The sequence below is a fragment of the Apteryx mantelli genome, chromosome 3 (assembly GCF_036417845.1).
Source record: "Apteryx mantelli isolate bAptMan1 chromosome 3, bAptMan1.hap1, whole genome shotgun sequence".
In the NCBI taxonomy this organism is placed as follows: domain Eukaryota; kingdom Metazoa; phylum Chordata; class Aves; order Apterygiformes; family Apterygidae; genus Apteryx; species Apteryx mantelli.
In genome coordinates, this window is record NC_089980.1 from 92,407,667 (window position 1) to 92,422,371 (window position 14,705).

The window sequence follows — 14,705 nt, forward strand, 5'->3', positions numbered from 1 at the left end:
GGGCTGAAAGTCAGTTTTTGGTTCCAAATATATAGTGAGTTCCCTTTTGCCCATAAAAAGCTTCTGAGTGAAGCTACAGAGCCTGTGATCTTATGAGAACCATGGGGAAAACAACCTTGCAAAGCCAAGGCATTCTTTGCAAAGCCTAGCTTTGCAGAATTCATCCTAAATATATGTAAAAATTGTGCCCTTGATTATTAAGTATTTCTGTATAGCTGTTTATCTAATAGAAAACATTCAAACTATAATTTGTCTACAAGTGAAAATACAATCACGTGGGGAAAAAAAGCCTGTCTTTTCTCTATGGTAAGAAAAAAAAATTTGGTTTGATTAGGTTGGAAACTCTGGCTTTTATACAAACTATGGATTTCAAGAAATCAGGGAAGTAGGGTAAATCTGTAGTATCAGTTATGTGACAGCTTTGACTAGCAAGCATGTAATGGGATTTCCTGTTACCATAAGGAAATATGGAAATGTCGAGGCCTTAGTCTTCATTAAAAATTTGAGCTCAGAAAGAATACAAAAACTTTCCTTAAAAAGTAAAAACAGTATGAAAAGAATTCATGAAAGGATTTGGAAGATGCCTTCTTTTTCTAATTACATTTAACTTGTGGCCTATAGATCTGTCCAACAGAAATATTAAATACTGTGTTTATAAAACATACCTTTTTGCCTTGAAAGTCTGTTTATAAAATTATGCTAAAAAAACCCTGAAATCCTGATGTATCTAGCATCTACTTAAAGGAGATTAATTTCAAAACTTATTCTTTTCTAGTCCTGCATAATTTCACTATGAAGACATTTTATAACACGGTGACTGAATAGAACTGGCTAAAATTGTGGATTCCCAATAGACTAGTCAAATACTATAAGGATAAGTGGTCTAAAAACATTATAGCCAGGCCAAATGGTTATCTACCAACCCCTGCAAGATATCTATGTTTTATGATTCATTTAAACTGCATATGTTTCATTTTTTTAGCAAGGGTTTGAGCATGTTACCCTCTTCTTGGGAATGTGTTTTTCAGCATCTCCAACTGTACATTTAGACAGACACATGTACTACTGTTTTCATTCTTTTATATGAACACAATAATTACTAGACCTGTATGGATGAAAGCAGTATCCTGATCCATGATCTCAGAAGAGGCTGAGGTTATATACTTCATGAGAGAACATAGGGAAGATGCTTGAGAAGACGTAAGTCAGAAGTAAGTGATCTGAATGTTAACAATTACCCAGCTGGAGGCCTCTTACTGTTCGTTTGAATTCGCACACAGACTCCCAAAGACGTCAGAGCAAGCACTTTTTTCCTCCACCTGGTTGTCCTGAAATTACCTTATTTTTCCCCATTCTTCTCTCCTCTCCTCTTCCCCCCCCCCCCTTTCCTGCACAATTTGGCCTCCTTTAGCTTCACTGTACTACGGTGCCTTTGAAACCCCGTTTTTCACGGGTGTGCCCGAGCATGTAACACACAAGCGCGCAGGCCGGGCCGGGGAAGCAGCAAGTGCGCAACGCCGGGAGCGCCAGTAAAGAGGCGGAGGGAGGAGAGGAAGCCCCGGAAACCTGTGGCAGGGCACGCACCGGGGCTGCGGAGCAACGGGAGGGCGGCGAGGCCGGGAGCGCGGCGGCGCTGCCCCAACCGCGCATTTGACTACGCAGCGAAGGACTGAAGGGACCGGGCGGGCGAGCGGCGCAGCACCCTCGCCCCGCCCGCTCGCTTTACGGCAGTGTCGCGCCGCGCCCGGCCCTTTGCGGCAACGGAACCGGCAAGCCGGAAGGCAGGTGCGCGGCGGGGCTCGGGCGGCCGGGGGTCGGGTGGCTGCGCGGGGCTGGCGGGCGGCCGGGCAGGGGCGGCGGGGCCGCCCGCGGTGGGAGCTCGCCGTGCCCCGGGCAGGCGGCGCGGGCGCCTCCCTCGGCTCTCCGGTGCGGGGTGCCCGGCTCGCGGGGAGCGGGCGGGGGGTCTCGGCGCGGTGCCTCTGAGGGGGCGGCCGTTGGGGCGCAGCCGTTACGGGGCGGCCGTTACGGGGCAGCGCGCGCGCTGGCCGGGGCCGGCAGGGCGCCCCGGGGCCGCCCGCCGGCGGCCCCTGGGCGCCCGCAGCTCGTGGTGTTGTGGGGCTGGTGCTGAGGCCTGGCTGTGGTGGGCCTGTGCCCGAGCCGTCGCCTAAACCTTGGTATAGCTGGCACGCTCTGAGCTGCTCGTAATAAAAGATAACTAATGGAAACGGCTTCTCAGTTCTGTTTTTCTGGTTTGGACCTCAATGTATTTATTGATATAGGGATTACAAGCATGCTGTCAAGTGAAAAATGGCACCGGTGTTGAACGGGTCTGAATACTTACAATACTTACATTAATAAACTTAGCTAAAAATGAAGAATTAAAAAAACGCATGTGATTGAGTAGAGTGTTTCCCCTTTCTGGTACGATTTGATTCATTTTAGCTGGTGATGGTAAAGTGTCAGGTTTGCTCTTAAAATGCATGACTAGCTCTAGTGTGCTATGGTTTACCTTTCAGATGCTTCAGGAGAGTGTATCATGTTAGAGTTAAAGAATCTATTTAAAAGCTTTTATGAGTTCTGAATTTAGATTTTGTTTCATTATAACAAAAATTTGTATAGACCCTTTTTGGTCTTCAGGCTTTTTAAAGGATTGACTGTAGAATAGTACTATTGAAATGGAACCAGCAGTCTTCACCTCTACAGAGTCCTAAGGATGCTTACTGTATTCTCCTGTATTTTACTTTTTCATTACCTTTATTTTTAGAGTTTGATGTGATAGTCAAACTTAATTACCGTCTTGTGGATAGACTTGACTTGAGTTCATACTGTAGTAGGAAAATTGGCAGAAGTACCAGAGATGTGACACCTGTCATGTATATCCATGTGGTAGATTGCATCTGAAACAATGTTGTTTTTTTTTTAACATAGATATGTATTTCTATCTGCAATCTGATTTGATCCAAAGGCCAGATTAATTATACCAATAAGGTGCTGAGTCCAAGTAAGCATACACTGCTTTTCAGTAGATGCCGTAATAAAATAACTTTTGGATCTGACTTACTTCTGGCTGTGACAGAGATCAAACTTCATCCTCCTGGAATTATTTTTATAGGTGTTTGGTGGTAGTCTCTTCCCATTTATATGAGGACACTGAAGAAGTCCCACTTAGTTCTTCAAACAATAATGGCTTAGACCCTCAGTCACTTCGTGATGGGGTCTTTATGGATTGTGTAAAGCTGTTTAAATGTTAGACCTGATTAGTTTTCTCTAAAAGCTAGCTTGGATTCTGGAAGAGATTAGATCAGTAGTATGTGTTGTTCTACTGAATCAGAGAGAGGTAATACACAGCAATAATTTGTTTTGGTAGTTTTATGTTTGTGGAGCTTCTTATCACTTACTTTCTCTTCTTAAAAAGAGGAGCATACATAACTCTTTTTCAGCTCTTTATTTCCTGTCTTGTTTTTTTTTTTTTTCCTTTCTGCAGCTGTCATGTATGTATTTGAAGGCTATCAATGTGTTTCTCACCTCCATAATCTAAAATACCTTTTCACTGTGGGGGCGGTTGAACAGTGGAACAGGTTGCAGAGAGGCTGTGGAGTCCTGTCGTTGGAGATATTTAAAACCTGACTGGACATGGTCCTGGCCAAATTGCTCTAGGTGACCCTGCTTGAGCAGGGGGCGGGGTTGAACCAGATGATTTCCAGAGGTCTCTTCCAAACTCAACTTCCTGTGATTCTGTGAAATAACCCCAGTTTGTTGAATCTTTCCTAATAGATGGCATCTTCTACAGTGCTGGTCATTTTTGTTACCCTCCACTGTATCCTTCTAAACTGCTATCTATTTTTCTAGAAACTGGTTGCACACCGTAGACAACAATATGCTAGTTGAGTCTTTTCATTGACTAGTTGACTAGAAGGACAACTTGATGTATGTTAATGGGGGCAGGAGGGGGTATTGTGTTTGCTGGATAGTTATAAAGTAAAGTAATTATAGGAAGATATAGTGTAAAAAAAAAATGCAAAACAAAACTAATTCTTAAAAAGCAGATCACCAAATGTAATTTTGGAGGGACAGTGCAATGTGAATTAGAGTATTAGTACTATCTAATAGTTGCGTCTTAACAAAAAAATGTATTCTGTAGTAAGACTTGCCTGGTTTATTCTTAAAAAGTAGAGCTTAAATGACACACATCAAAATGAATTTTAGAATTTGGATGCATGGGCTCATGTAGCGTAACAAAAATGCACTGATCAAATGTCAAACAAGGAATCTTAAATTGGATTTGCAATGTTCTAAAAAACTAATTTTTTTAGAAGTGTTAAATAAGTGATTAATTATAGTTCTTAATGTTGTTTTGAGTAGTGATAGATTTTTTTTTTTCTTCCCCTAGAAAGCTTGCTGGAAAGCCTCATTATTCCAAAAAAGAGCTTAATGTTTTTCTGGTGAATTGCTTTTAGTAACAACCGTTGAAGTTTGTGATGGACACTTTCTAGCCTACATACTCCTTATTAAACCAAATCAGCCTTTAATGCTGGGAGAAAGAAGAAAGAACAAACTCTGCTGTCTAGTTTGGACATATTTACATAATTAAAAGAAATTTTACAAATGACAAAATGCATAGTTAGAAGTTTGTTTGAAATGTGATGGATGAAGTTTGAACTGAGAAGAGAAGGTAATATGGGTTAGACCCACAAACAGATTTAGAGACATTAGGCTCTTAAATCCAATATCATAATCAATCTCTGTTGTAATCAGATGCCATAGCACTCTGTTTTAAAACAAAATGTTCATGTAGTTCTGAATTCTGTGGCCTGTAGTGACCAGTAGCAGATGCTTAGATGTACCAAAAAAAAAAAAAAAAGCTGAAAACAGTGTGATATTTTCACTTTCATTTAAATCACTGACTGCTGAAAGATAATATACCTGATGAGCTGCATCTAGGCTATTGTGTTCAACAACTACCAAGGTATCTGAATTCTATTAATTCATCTAATACTTTTTTGAGCATGTTTGAACTTTTAGCCTGTTTGGCATCTTGTGGCAATGAATTCCCAGATTTAAATATGTATTGCATAGAAAAAACATTCAATTTTAGTTTGTTTTTACCCTAATATTCAGTTTTATCATGTATCTTTTTATTCTTAAATCATAAGCAATAATATTCAGTCATTTTGTATTCACCCATTCTTGCTTTTTAAACACCTCATTGCACTACAGAAATCAGTAACTTCATGTTTATTGCAAACATAATCCCTATAGGGATCTGCAGTCAAAGCATTCTTTATGTTCATGTCTCTCTGAGGAATTTGATCTCGTTTGCACAAAGCATTACTAATACATGCTTACACAACTACACTTTGCGCAAGACACAAATTACAGATATCACTTTCATTTAAAAATGTGATTGAAAGAAGAAGAGGTAGTGCTTTCCGGTCCTGTGTTAACAGTGTTCACTGAATTCATCAGTGGTGCGAAAGACTCCGATGTCCTGTGTTCCTTGAGGTTATTCTGATCACTTGGTTTAGAATATTCCTTTTGAAGTTGTACACAACTCTGTATAATTTATTGAAAATCCATTAGGTAAAAGAGAAAGCAAGAAAGACTTAATTAAGCTACAGTGGCAATGCTAGACTGTTTGGACATTTACCAGTTTGTCCTTGCTGAAAGGGCAATTAGTGATTTTTATTCAGTACCTTTCAGCGCGGACTGGAATTTGATGGCCAGCCTGTAGATGAGATGCAAAGAAAAACTTATGCGCTTTTCCTGACTTACTGAGATCTTGCATTACATAACACTAGAGAGGAACATCTTTAATGGGGAACTAGTATTTTGGGGCAGGGGAGAAGCAGCTAGCTCCTCCCTTTCATAGTATGCTGAATTTAGGAGCTGAAAATAGGCATATGAATTACAGCCTAATGTAATCTATACATGGATAGTCCTTTAAAAATAGGTATCAAAATGCATAGCCTCCTGTGGAGGACCTAAGAATACAGTCTAAGGAGTTCCCCAGAAATATAGTTTGGTGTTAGGCTTAATTCAGTGTAAATGTGGGCTGTTTGTACTCTCTTCCCTGTCTGTGCTTTTTTTAAAGTGCATGCCAGTTCTGTTGCTCCCTTTGCAGGGGATCTAGAAATTGGCCAGAGGGGAGGGAGAACAGTGACCTATTCTTAAAGAAAGCAACACCATCAAGAAACGTTTGTCAGAATCGCTGATTGCCCGGCCGCTGGCACCATTATCAGGTTTGCACAGGAGGCAGAACAGTTCTCTGATTGGGCTTACCAACTGTCCTCAGACTTCAGAGGATGGCTTCCCTTTTTTCTTCTCTGTAAGTCTGAGTCCCTTTTCCTCTCTCCTGGGAGAGTCATCTCTCCTTAGTGTATGTGCAAATACTGTGAAGCTAATTTCTAGCAGGTGTTCCCTATACAGGTACCTCCTGGAGAAATTAGCCATTCCTATGCTGTGCAACTCATGTCTTTGGAGCTACACCCCACCATAGCTGTTTTGTCCTAGCTGATGAACAGACATCTCCCTGGGCTTTCCCATCATTTTATTCTATGGCATGCCTGCATTTACTCTGAGAAAGGTCTGTTATTTTGGCTTGCTCAAAGTTGTGTTGGGTCTGGCCTGAAAAAGAAACTGACTGTGGTATTACAGGCTTGTATCTCAACATAGACTGGTCATAAAGTAAGAATAGATAATCATGGAATGATGGGTCAATGACTGAGGAGTTTAGCAAGTGGTCTCTTTAGTAAATGTCACAGTTTTCCAGCTGTAAATCAGAGATTTTCAGGAAGTTGTAGGAATAGATAGATTAGTTAGTACAGTAGTAGATTAGTTAGTACAGTAGTGATTTGCTTGGGTGCATTCAGATGTTTCTTAAAGCATCGGTAGAAACATTATAACCATATCAACCACCCCATTTTTCAAAAGTGTTGAAAACTGCTGAATTCAGTGGCTTAGTGAGTCTGTATTTGGAAACTGGATTCGGATTAATTTATTCAATAACTATGAAGGCATTATTCTTAGCTGCTGCTACAGGGGAGAACAATTTGACCTTTCCTTGAAAGATTTGAGGAAATATACAGAGAATCTCTGAAAGTCTTCTCTTCCAGTTCTTCAAGAAATTTTCAATGAAATTCTGAAAGAGAATTATATAAGGAAGTGAAAATGACTGAGTGGGATTGAGACAGAGTATTAACTCTGAAAAAAGATGAAATACAATGGAGATTACAAGCTGTCTACCCCCTCCAGCATTTGGAATTTATACAGCCCTGAAAAATTAAATTGAAGAATTTGACCCCTTAGGCACTGCTGCCTTTGCTAAAAATTCTATATGTCAGACTAAGTAGGCAGAACAGCTGATTAGCCCACTGATGGGGGGGATCTGTCAATGCACAAGGGGAAACAGTTCTGCTTACTCAGTGCTGTATCACCTCTGAAGCATGAATACAAATAAAATGCTTAGTTATATCATTTTCTTGTTAGTATGGCATTTTTGTTTATAGGGAGTCTGTCTTAGAAAGTTGGTTCTATAAATCTGGACAGGGTTTGTATGCCTGGGATATTAAATGTGCATGAATACTTGTTCAAAGGTTTCTAATCATGCAACAGGATAATCTTGACTCATATATGTGCTCATTTCTTAGCATACAATACAGTTTTTCAAAAGCACATTTGAAGAAACTTTACATACATTCTAACAGAGCATGACTACATTTCTAGAAATGTAACCATTTCAAAAATTCATTGAAAAAAAAATCCTGCTTTAGCTCCATCATATCACTAGAGACAGAATTGGGCTATTTTCCTTCTCGGTGTGTCAGCCAAGAATAGTAACACTAAGTACTAATTTTTGACCTCTTCCCTATTTTTTCATGGAATAGACTTACATTTCTGATGTTTACTAGCCCTTGTAAAAAGGTAGTTAAGTCTGTTCACTGTAGGAAATCATACAGGTGTCTTTCTCAAAGTATACTCTTGTGTGCCAGCACTTTAGGCAGTCAGTCTGCCCAGGAAGAGTGGGCAGCAGCTGTTTTGAGTTTTTTTGTTTGTTTGTTTTTTAGTGATAGCCAAAACTGGCCAGAACTTTTCTTTCTTTGGAGGCCAATTCCATATTTTTGGTACACGACAACTCAATTAGTTTTCTTATATGTTCTGTAGTTTATTTTGAAGTACTTGGACATGATGATTTTTGTTTCAGATTACCAGTATCTTTACCAGTTTAATTGATGAATTCGCTGAACACAGAAAATAATATTCTCCCTAAATGGGAAGTCCTGCTTCAGTGCTTTCATAGAACAATTGTTCTTAAAGATTAAATGTAAACGTTGGCCTTAGTTGTTTTGTGTTTGTATAGCTAGTGTGAGCTGTCTGCTAGATGCAATGATTTTGTTAACTGTAGCTAATTACTAAAGAAGTCCTCTATAAGGATTCTTGATATATGGAATATGGATATATGGTTAATTCCAAACTGGCATCAGGTCTTTCTCAGTGACATGAACTTTATCATTGACTTTTCTGTGAAAATAGAGATCTCATTTTACACCATGTGAATAAAGCATGCATTTTGTGATTAAGTTCTAATGAAGCTAATGACATTCATCACTTCACTAATAAGCCAGTGCAATTTTTAGACATCTTTTTTGATGATGAGCTCAGCAATGTATAAAACAGCAATGCAATAAAGTACCAGAAACGGAATTATTTAACCAAATAATGAAACCTCCTGATTCTAGTTATGATTCTAGTGATGCAAATAGCAACACAACTCTTCCAGTATTAAAGCTTCAAAAAGGCATTTTCCCATGCTTTAACTTGGCTTCTGTCAAATGAATCTCAGAAATATATTTTCCCATTGTATAAGTTGCAGCATTGATATAAGTGAACTTGTTCACATACACAGAAGACTATTTATTTTCTTCTCTTTGAGATTAGTTTATTAAAATCACTTGTGATATTTTACATATACATGCGACAATGTGGTTGCCTAGAGGTGTTTTAGTGTGATAGCTGCTTCTGGTCCTAAGGCTACTACCGATACTGTCTCTTACATTTGGAAAAATGTAAGTTTGTGCAGTAGTACGATAACTGCGTGGCCATGACATTTCTATGCATGGACGGAAAGTTAAGTGCTTCAAGGACTCCTACGTTGGATGCCCAGTTTGTTGTCTGTTAGGAACATGGTTAACGTAGTTACCTAACACCCATGGGAGGGTCTAAATGCCAGGAAGGAAACAGGCTCTAGGCTTTGTGTGGTTCTTCTCAATAAGGATTGTAACGTCTCCTTATGCCTTAATACGCCGTAGGATGTGTGAGATGCTCATATCAAATGACAAATTTGAGTCCTTGGAGTAACGTTATGTTCTTGGGGGCAGTATTCAGAACGTGGGATTTTGCTGTGCAGGTTCCTTGGTATCGTGACTGGGATGTGTGTTGGGGATTCCGGGTGACAATACTAGACCTTTTAAGAAACGATTTGTCAAATTTATTCTGTAGTGGAGCTGAAGATTTTAATTTTTATTTATTTTTATTTCCAACCTTGTTTCTAGTTGCTTGGAAGCTTGACCTCAAACCTGACTAGAAGAAGCCTTTACTTTGATAACTTTTTAAAATTAAAGGTAGGCACACATAGGGAATATGTGTAGGGTTTGTACCTCCAATTATGTTTTAGGGAACAGGTGCCCTCCCTACTCCACACCTTTCCAAGATTTAAGGGCACGTGTGCGTGCTGAGTTTTGGGGAATAGTTTCCTCTTGTAGGCACAGACTAATGCCTTTTTCACAGGAAGCAGTGGCAAAAAGACATTCCTCAGCCCTCATTTTGAAATGGTCAAACACTCAGATTATGCTAAGGTTTGTTGATAGGTTTTGTTGATAGGGTTAAATATTTTAGTGTTGTAAGGGTGGAGATGGAATTGAGGGAGAGCTGGAGAGAAGGAAAATTCAGTGTATTCTATTTCTTAAGCACTGTTTTCAATCAGATTCATTGATAATAAACTGAAATTGTCCCCATATGGTATGTTTATTATTTCTGTATTTCTTAAATGTTATTATTAAAACGAGTTTACATTTGTCCCTTATATTAAAGAAACCGATGCTAGTAAAGCTTGGTTTGAAATTAAAAAAAAAATTCTAGTTAATTGTTTCTTTTTATGGAGAATGCTGTAACAGAATTAACTAAATTATGAAGATGTACCTACCATGAACAGTATGACTTTGATACCCTAATTGTAGTCGTTACATACACAATTAGCTATTTCACACTTTCAGGTTGTATCTTATCAGTAAATTTGTGTCTACTAAATAATTGCCTCTTTGTGGTCTTGTATGCATGCTCATTTTAAGCTGCTGAAGCAGCTGAAAGGAGAAGTAGAAATGCTTTCCTTGTAATAGTCTTTTTCCCTTGAAGACTCCTTTAGGACCTTGTTTTATTCTGTACACTAAACATAAGAAACTTATTTCTCAAAAAGAAAAACCCTTAATTGTACACCAAGCTTATGTGCCAAGTGTAATTTGTCTTGTCTTTTTAAAGCTAATTATTCAGCTAACTTAACCACTTGTTTCCTGCACTTTGGATATCCCAGCAGTAAGTTATGTGCACTTGTATTTCAGTTAAAGAGAGGTATCTTGTATTATTCAAAAGTGGCTTGATGGCTTTCTTATTATAGCTTTATTATTAAAAAAAAAAAAGCTAATAAAAGTCATATAAATGAAGTAATATTCTTGCCTTGCTTAAATAGAGTTATAGTTTATGAACTTCTATCATATCCACCTTTGTCAATATCTCTTCTGCTCATGGTCTGTTACTAGTTAATTCCCAAAAGACAGGTGGATTTTCGCAGTATGGCACAGTTGTCTATGTCCGGGCACAGTTGTATGTTATGCGTGAGAGATGTCTGTGACTGCACGCTGAAGTTGATATTGTTCTTGAAAATTTCTCTGTGTTAATCTGTGCCTTGGTTGCACAAACGTGCTCATGCAGGCCTGTAGAGATAGCATTTAATAAATCTCTCTAGAACAGATGTAATGTGATGATTTTTACTTCTTAGGTAATTTTGTCACACTTAGATGCTTCTTGTATAATGCTACTAGCTATGTATTTGCAGGAACTTTAAAAAATATTATTTTCTGATTCTTGCTTTTCTTTTTGAGAAGCTTAAAAATTGTGTGACATATAGGCGCATCCCTTCTCTCCCTTTATGTAAGTTAAGGTCAGCTCACCTTCGTGGATTAATTTCACTAATGTTTTGAAATGAGGGGTTATGAAAGACCACCTTTTCATATTCTGAAATGGCTAATGTACATACCTGTAAACTGTTCTCATGGGAGAAGGGGACGTGTTGACCACAAAGAAACAACTCCCTTGAGTGGTTTAGAAGTGGTTCCTAGGATATGAAAGATTATTTTGGCACACTTTTCTTGTGGTCACCTTCGGACCTCTTGTGGACTTTGCTATGGTAATAGCACTGATACAATTAAGCACCGATGGTGGCAAGATGCCTTGTTGTCACAGGTTATGTAATGTTGAAAAGATTGACTTGGTCTGCTCAGAACTTAATGCTCATAGCAAACTGTGCACAGTAGAGAAATACAGATTCTTTCTGTTCTTGCCTTCCCATTAAGGCTCAGAAGAAAGCTAAAAGCTTTTATTATTGGTTTTCTGCTACAGTAAGCTTATGTATGCCTGCTGATTATTATTTATAGAAATTTTCGTTCACAATTAGTAGCTTAGCTATACCTCTCTGCTATAGCCTCAAGTTTGTTTATTCCATTAAATTTTTATTGTGAATCTTTAGCAACTTTTATAAGCAGTTCTTTTATCTCCTGAAACTGAGTTACAAAGAAGCTGGCAATACCATCCCTATGACCAGTAGTTAGTATTGGAGGTTTTATCCTTGTGTCCTTATAGATTCAAACTTTGGGTGCTCTTAAGTGCAGAAATGTGTTATGGAGACTTATTCTTACTATATCTTGAACTCTAGCATGGTCTTATGGTGTTATTACAGGGGTTATTTTGGCTGGAGTGCATCCAATGTCCTCTGTGAGATGTAACACGCATTACTTAGCTTGTCATTTTTAGCCCACTTTTTTTTTTTTTTAATTTTATTTTTTATTTATTCTGTTTCATCCTCCTGTTCCTCTTTGGACACACACATCCATATTCGCCTTCTGTACAACTACTGCTTTTTCGTCAGTGGCAAACATTTTTTGAAATGAAGAAATATGAACTCCTGGGGTTGTTCTCAATCTCTGTTGATGGCATGATGTCAAAGGAGTTGGCATAGTGAACCCACTGTAAAGCTAAAGCAAAAAAACCAAAACAAATAAAACCTTATATCTGTGGCTCACACCATGTTTTTATGGACATGCAGATTACATACATTGGTTGAAGTTGGAGTTTCTCATACAGTACATCTCTTCACATGTAAGGCAAGACTTTCAGCCTTGATATAGGTACACAGTTTATGGCTCACCTTGCTTGGGGAATGAAAAAATGAAGGTGCTTGGGTATAACGATGCAGACATTTCTCAGTCTAACAATGGACCTGTTTCTTATGTTCTTAGAAAGAAAGAGGAGTTATTCTGAAAAAAGTTTTTTAGAAACCATAGCTATGCTCAATAATGATCTCAAAGCATATCTAAATGGGTGCATTATTGGGTCAAGACATCGGTTCCGCAGCATCCCAAAATAGTATTGGATCGAATCACAGGAAATGCCTATCCAGCTGAAGTTTTAGGCAGCTGATGCTTAATCCCTCCTATGTGGCTAAGACTTTGTGAGAGAGCATCTGGAAAGATTAACACTCTTTTGAATGTATGGCTTGTAATTCCTTTTTGTGTGTGTGTGCGCGACTCATATAATTAAGATCCTGAAATTGTCTCTTACATCGATGCAGCATACAGAGGCACTACCATGCCTCTTCCTTGTGCTGAAGCATTTATTTAAATTTTAATATTTACTGAGATGAATACTGTGTATCAAGCAGCCACTGTTTCTTCCTGAGTACATTTACCTTAATCTTGACATCTCCCTTTCAAAGATTGACCAGGTCTTGACTGGAGATCAGCAACGTTCAACCTAGATAAATTTAAAAAAAATCCAGTGTGGTGTCTGTGCCTCTTGCAGAAAATTAGATGTCTGGAAGTACATGATTGTTATTACATCCTTTAATATAAAAGTCATCTGCACTGCCTATGAAGGCCCAAAATAGAAAATCTGAAAATGTTAAATGATTGTAGTATCTTGTATTGGCTTGCTGCTTATGGTTAATGTCCCAGGCTTTCTAAAATCTGTAGCTGTCAACTTTATTGTCATGTGCCTTATTTGTACTGTTTGTGTCAAACTTGCTTGGATAAGAAGTTAAAGTGACTCTAATACAAATGTTTTCATTGTTTTAAAATAGCTGTTTCATATAGCTTTTATTTCTTAAAAATGGCAGTGAAAAAGGCACACCAAATAGAATTTGATTGCTTCTTTAAAATACTGCGATTTATTTGTAATTAAAATATGAAGTTTACCTTTGTGTTAATCAAGCTGCCGAGGTTAATTGTAGTAATTCTAAAATGTGTTCATGTCAGTAAAATATAATCCTTGAAGATGTGGTGTTTTTTTTCTTGCATAATAATGTAAAAAAATGAATCATTCTGTGTGTGGATGTATGTTAAATGTCTTATCATGTCCCTGTGGTTTGCTGCTTTTGTGTTTGAATGAGATAATACTGTGTTAACATTTATTTTAATGTTTTTAAAATGCCTTTAAAATACACACACACACCCCCGAAGTAATTGCATTGGCCCTTTGTTTTTTGCATTGCGTTATGGCTGGGATATCACTTGTCTTCTTGGTTCTCTTTTAATGTGAAATGGCTCCATTTTGTTCACTAATATAAGTGAAAATGCCATTTGATCCAAATACTATTTGGTCAATAGCAACTTGCTGTTAATTGCCAATGTCTAAAGCTTCTTTTTCTTTATAGTGTTCTTTGATTAGATTAGTATTCAATAATAACTTCTTTAAGTTTTATAAAAGAGAATTTTACAGAGACAGCCAAGAACTTTATGATATTTTAAATAATTACAGACAGTATAAGCAAAACCTGGTGACATGGCTTAATATGCCTTAAGGAGGTTAAGCAGAATGACTGCTGTGAGTTTTTAAAGATCGCACAACAAACCAAATACCAGAGGCTACAGAAGCTGGCACTTCAGGCTGCTGGAGTGCTGTATTATTCCATCATTTGTAAGGAAAGAAAGATTCGTGTTTAACCTGAAAATTAAGGTCCCACTTTTGAGCAATCCTCTTCTCTTAGCCCTGCTGGGCAACTGTCCTTTTGTTAAAGAGTGTGTAGGGATTAGATAAGTCTGCCCATATTCTCTGCAACATTCCAGTGGAGGAGAGGAAGAGGCAGCTCTGTTCCTTGCTTATGGGAAAAAATAGGAAAGGAAGAAAACTCAAGTAGTTGGGGAAGATACAAAGCCGAAGACTTCTCCAATACAGTTAGTTACTTTTGCAATATAGGCAGCAATTTTATATACTTTTCAATATAATGCAGAAGACCTTCTGAGATTATGATCCACATTTACTTTTAGGTTTACCTTCAAACAATAATATCTACATCAATGAGCTTTATGTGAGAGCAGGTAACCTGTGGTTTGTTTTTGTTTTTGGTTTTTTTTGGTTTGTTTGTTTGTTTGTTTTTTTCTGTT

The 14,705-nt window shown here is 38.1% G+C and overlaps 1 protein-coding gene across 2 annotated transcripts in view; it reads left to right on the forward strand.

Annotated features, from left to right (window-relative positions):
• The first annotated feature begins 1,762 nt into the window (after positions 1 to 1,762).
• The window catches only part of ASCC3 (activating signal cointegrator 1 complex subunit 3), a 287,290-nt gene continuing 274,347 nt past the window's right edge, over positions 1,763 to 14,705 (forward strand). Inside the window, exon 1 of one of the 2 annotated variants that reach the window (XM_067293927.1) lies at positions 1,763 to 1,785. The gene's annotated coding sequence lies outside the window, so the exon portion shown is untranslated. Of the gene's footprint in view, positions 1,786 to 9,581; positions 9,618 to 14,705 lie in introns of those variants that run through there. The other variant, XM_067293928.1, reaches the window with a different exon arrangement.